Below are 6250 nucleotides of genomic sequence, written 5' to 3'. Positions count from 1 at the left end.
GACAGGGTGTGCTAGTAAATGTTTGGCAACTGGCTCTTGGGGGAAGGGGGGCGCCTGATTTGTAGCAGTCCAGTTTCTGTGGTATAAATACTCCTACTGTGGCTAATTTCAAGCTACTGAAAGGACATCACTGAACATGCAGATGGGAAGAAATGCAAAGTGGCACATTATTATATAATACAGCTCTTCCTTGGCTTACAATGGGGTTACAGCCTGATAAATCCATTGTAAGTTGAAAATACTGTAAGTTGAAAATATATTTAAGACACCTAACCTCCTGATCCTCATAGCTTAGCCTTGCCTACCTGAAATGTGCTCTTCTAGTAGCCTACAGTGGGCAAAATCATTGAACACAGGGCCAATTTTATAATAAAATGTTGAATATATCATGTAATTTATTGAATACTGTACTGAAAGTGAAAATCAGCGTGGTCGTTCTGAGGACAGAATAGTTGTCAGCGGGTGGGTCGTTGACCCTCATTCTCACATGGTTGACTGAAAGCTTCAGCTGCCACCCAGCACCACAGAGAGGATCTTACTGCCGGCATATCACTCCCCAGGAAGAGATCACAATTCAGAATTTGAAGTCTGGCTTCTATTAAACAAGAATTGCTTTCGTACCGTCATGAAGTCAAAAAGTCTTCAAACAAAACATCCGAAGTCGGGGACTACATTTCCTCCATGGAGCTACAATGGCCATAAATTGACCTCATTTGAAAATGTAATTGTCAAATTATTGTAAATGATAAGTTTTGAGAATTTATGAGCTTTGTTTTTAATATACTTCTAAAAAATGGCAGGGGCATATAATTTAGTTTTTAAAATGGCTGTATTTAACAGCTAGTTCAAAAAACTCCTAAAAATTTCACAGTTTTCACATGACCCTACCAGCCCAGCCCTGGTATACCACTGGGGTAATGCCTTCTTAAAGATTTAATTGTCATTTCAGTACAGTATTAAAAATCTGTTTTTCCATTTACCTCTCTACAGTATGTAATTTCCTTTCCTCCTATTTTGGGGTTCCCCCCAGTTTCATTGAGATATGATTGACAAATGATTCGTGTAATATTGGCACAATGGTCATCCATCCAGAATTTACATTATCCAACCGTACCTTCCACCTGTGGTGAAGAGAGAATGATGCCCCAGTGGAATGAGATGGTACTTGATCTGAGGATAAAATAAAACAAGGTGATGGTAGGTCTGTGGTACCCATGTGTGGTGCTCATAAGGAAGTGATATCAACACGATGAGGCATGAGGTCTCACTAGGACAAGGCAGTAACTGGGTCAACCTTTCTGTTCTAATTTCAGTTTTGAAGAAGACCATTTAGGCTATATTTCTTGGCAGCTCTTTAAAGTAAAGCCAACCCACTTCTTACGCCAAACACACATGGCCATGAAGGGCCCATGTAGTAATGTGAGTGCTTGCCCAGAGCTTCATTAGCGGAGCTCAAAGCAGCTTACCAACAGCTCCTCATTAAGTCCCTCCACACCCCAGGGTGGGAATAGAAGGGGAATATCATTATCCCCATTTTACAGATGGAAGAAACAAAAGCAAATCCACAACTGCTAAAACTAGATTGTCATAGCAACAGGATTTGGGCCCTGATTTATATTTTCTGCCTCTATCTAACCAGATGAGGGTACAATTGTATTATGTGAGATATCATGGAGGTTCCTTTAAGTCCTAAATTAAGTGTTTCTGGTTTCAGCCGTTGTTGACCCTCCCACACCTTCCTGAATGCGTGGTTTTATAGTATGTTATGTTCATTATTTGACACAACTCCAGTCTGGCTGTAGGAATCAGAGAGTGTTGGCAAGCATAGAAGACCAGATATTGTGGTTTGGTCTCCATGTTGAGCTGATCACAGAACATTAATGATTGCCAAAATAGGCAATAGACTTTTGAGCCGGATACAGAATTTAGTACTTTATATGCACTATCTCATGCGAATTATTTTAATCTTCACAGCAACAATTTGTGGTTGGTGTTAATAATATCCCTGTTTTACAGATGAGGAAGTGAAGCTTAGGGAATCAAGTAAACACAGCTGACCTCTTGGCTATAATGATTGGTGTAGAGAGGGACCTGTCACCTGACAGAGTCCTAATGTGGGACATTCCTCACAGGACCTCACAGAACCCTTTCTTCTCTGGCCATGGAGTCTTTTGACTGTGAACTCAGTGAGGTGGGCTCCCATGTCTATTGTTGTGTGAAGAAAGCTCTCTGTAGGAGAGAATGAATCCAAAAATACAGAAGAGCAGAGACAAAGATGGGGAGAAAGAATTCTGATGGCATTCAAATCCTTGCCTCCCAGTCCCCGCATCCTTATCTATGCTAATATGAGTTAAGCTTTTGTCACTTGGCCACTGGGAGAGTCCTGACCCATATAGTGTTTACCTGTCATGTTAACATAGACTTTACCATATTAACCTGCATAGGATACCACGGGGTCCCTCGGACTTTTCCAGAACTTTAAGAAGTCTTCTTCACCATTATAAATCTTCTACTTCTAGAAACATTTTGTAGCTAATACATAAGATTCTTCTCTGTTATTTCTTACGTGGCTCAAGCCTCCTGATGTGGACATCTTAGAGTTGGTATGCATTACTTGGTCCTCTGATCTCAGGGCAGAAGAACAGTCATGGTACCAACGGTACAAACAACACAATAGCACCACTGGCCCCACCTGTGGGTCCCCAGACTGCACAATTTCACAGGTCAGATATTTTTTTTGTTTTTGTTTTTGGGTTTTTTGTTTGTTTGTTTGTTTGTTTTTGATGGGGCAGGGATGGGGGAAACATCAGAGAGTTGCTGAATTTTACTTTGCCAAACTGGGGCCAGTAGGCTTAAATGTATCCTCCAACTCTTAATGCATTTATTTGCTAACAAAGGTAGTAAATACTCAGCTGTAAGCCCTGAGAGTATACAGCAATCTTACATACGAGTCACTAAAAGACTCTCAATGGCCACACTAATTCTTCTAAAAATTCTACCTTTCATTTTACTTGATACCTTTGATCATGGTCTAGAATTTGGGGATTGGCATATGGAGATTGTAACTTTTGTTGGAAATAAGAGATGGAAAAGGAGGTGAAGAGGAAGCCATGGCAGACGATGTGAATGTGGGGCAGCCTTGGGGCAAGTGTGTGGGGTGAGGCAGGAAAGAGGCACAGCCTGTCCTGCAGGGAGCAGCAGCCCAGGATTGAAGGCATATGTGAGGCCTGAAGCAGGTGAGGGTGACCTTGAGGCTTTCTAACCCTGATGTTAGGCCTTGAGGGACTGAAATCCCCCTCACTTCCCTGTAACTGAGTAGTAAGCTATATTGGGCCAACCCTGTTCCTGTAGGATTATAACCAGAGCAAGACTCTGGTTATAATAACTAATAACCAATAACCAAAAACAAAAACAAAAAAACAAAAAAGGCCCCTACCCGGTAGCTAGTGAGACCGCGACCAACTGTGAGTGTGCTTGGGATAGAATCTCCAGCCACAGTCGAGCCCTCAGATGACTGCGGTCCTTGCTTGACTGCCATCTCATGAGTGATCTGAGTCAGAAGCTCCCAGATCCATGATTCACAGAAACTGTGAGGTCACACGTGTTTGCTTTTTTAAGCTAATGAGTCTGAGGGTAGCTTGTCACACAGCAATAGGTAACTAACACGGGAAGGGCAGGTGGTGTCTCTTCCTTGCTATCCTTACTTCCCCTCACCCCGTTACTTCTGCAGGGAGAAGTGTCCCAGTCTCTGGTAGAGAGGTTGAGTCACCTTCACTTCTTTGGCTGGACTGGGGGTACTGTTATTTTGAATGAGATATTGAAGGGGATTTCCTTTACATTCAGCATCATACATTTCTAATCCCTTGGCTATTTCCTTGATATTTGCATGTATGGACGATGAAACACACATAGAATCTAGAGGATGATGCAGACACTTCTTTTTGTCCTTGTCCCAGCTGGATGGAGTAGGGAAAACATTTTTTGTATACATGCAGCTTCAGAAAGTGGTCTAAATAAGAAAAAAAGGTCCACCTTTTTTTTAAAAAAAAAATTACAAAAGCAATAATATCTGTGGTGTAAAAAATAAAAAGGCAAAATCATTAAACACTTTCTGGGTAGAAATACTACTAACAACTGGAGTGTTTCTATAGCTATTTTTATCAATCTATTTCACACAAATAGGTAATATAGTAAGTTCCATTTTTGTGACTTGTTTCTTCATTAGGTATATTATGAGCCTGAGTTTGTGTCATTAATGTATTATATCATGCACAATTATAATTTTATTTATTTATTTATTTATTAAAAAAATTTTTAAGGAATCTCTACATCCAGTGTGGGGCTCAAACTTACAACCCCCAGATCAAGAGTTGCACAATCTATTGACTGAGCCATTGAGGCACCCCACATCTGATTATAATTCTAAATGGTTGCATAGTACCCTATTATACAGATATGTCATAACTTTTTAAGCCAATTCCAGTTTTTTTGGACATACACTTATTTCCATTTTTGCTATTATAAGGAATAGATTCTGCTGTAGATTCTGCACATTGAAGGAAACAATGAACAAAACTAAAAGGCAGCCTATTTGCAAATGACATATCTGATAAAGGGGAAGTATCCAAAATCAATAAAGAACTTATTAAACTCAACACTCCAAAACCAAAAAAATCCAATTAAGAAATGAGCAGAAGATATGAATAGACATTTTTCCAAAGAATACACACAACTGGCTAACAGACATAGGAAAAGATATTCAGAATCACTCATCAGGGAAATACGAATCAAAACCACGATGAGATACCATGCCACACGGGTCAGAATGGCTAAAATTAACAACACAGGAGACAACAGGTGTTGGCAAGGATGTGGAGAAAGGGGAACCCTCTTGCACTGTCGGTGGGAATGCAAACTCGTGCGGTCACTCTGGAGAACAGTACGGAGGTTCCTCAAAAAGCTGAAAATAAAACAACCTTATGATCCAGCAATGGCACTGCTAAATAGTTACCCAAAGGATACACAAATACAGACTCAAAGGGGTACAAGCACCCCAGTGTTTACAGCAGCGTTATCAACAATAGCCAAACTATGGAAAGAGCCCAAATGCCCATCAACTGATGAATGGATAAAGGAGATGTGAGATATATATATATATATGTATGTATATATAATATATTATATATGTATATATATATAATTATGAAAAGATAAATACAGGAAAAGAGCAGCATCACTTACATGACCCTCCCGGGGTCATGTATGTATATGTGTATATATATATATACACATATACACATAAAATGTGTATATATATACACATATACATACATGACCCCGGGAGGGTCATGTAAGTGATGCTGCACTTTTCCTGTATTTATCTTTTCATAATTATTGATCCTACATTATATATATATATACATATATAAATAAAATGAAATATTACTCAGCCATCAAAAGAATGAAATCTTTCCATTTGCAATGATGTAGATAGAGCTAAAAGATATTATGCTAAGCGAAATAAGTCAGTCAGAGAAAGATGAATACCATATGATTTCACTGATATGTGGAACTGAAGAAGCAAAACAGATGAACATTTGGGAGAGGAAAAAAGAGAGACGGGGGAAACAAATCATGACAAACTCTTAATGATAGAGAAAAAATTGAGGGTTCGTGGAGGAAGGTGGGTGGGGCGTGGGCTAGATGGGAGATGGTCATTAAGGAGGGCACTTGTTGTGATGAACACTGGGTGTTCTACGTGAATGAAGAACCACTGAACTCTACTCCTGAAACCAGTATTGAACTGTAGGTCAACTAACTAGAATTTAAATTAAAAAATAAAAAGAAATGCTATAGATATAGCTTACAGCTAAATATTTGTACCTATCGTTGACTTTCCCCCTTTAGGATAAATTAGGCATATATGCATTTATAGAGCCTTTTCTATATATTGCCAAACTGCCTTTTAGAGAATATACCAGTTTATAGTCAGTGAAATTTATTGGTGTGTTTATTTCTTCATACCCTTGCTAACACATGAAATTATTTTATATCTCTCTGGCCTAGTATTTGAATGGGAAACACAAGAATTTTTGAGGAAGTCCAGCTTACATTCGGTAACTGGCAGCAGTTTGAGTGTGAGCTGTTCCACTTGACCCCAGTGCCCAATCAAACGTGAGGGAAATGAAGCTACAAATTGAATCTGGCTTTTGCAGATTATGCTTATAAAAGGAGGAGAAGGTTGAAAATA

This window comes from Mustela nigripes, chromosome 15 (assembly GCF_022355385.1).
Source record: "Mustela nigripes isolate SB6536 chromosome 15, MUSNIG.SB6536, whole genome shotgun sequence".
NCBI classification, from domain to species: domain Eukaryota; kingdom Metazoa; phylum Chordata; class Mammalia; order Carnivora; family Mustelidae; genus Mustela; species Mustela nigripes.
The sequence above is the reverse complement of the archived record's forward strand: the minus strand, read 5'-3'. Positions refer to the sequence as shown.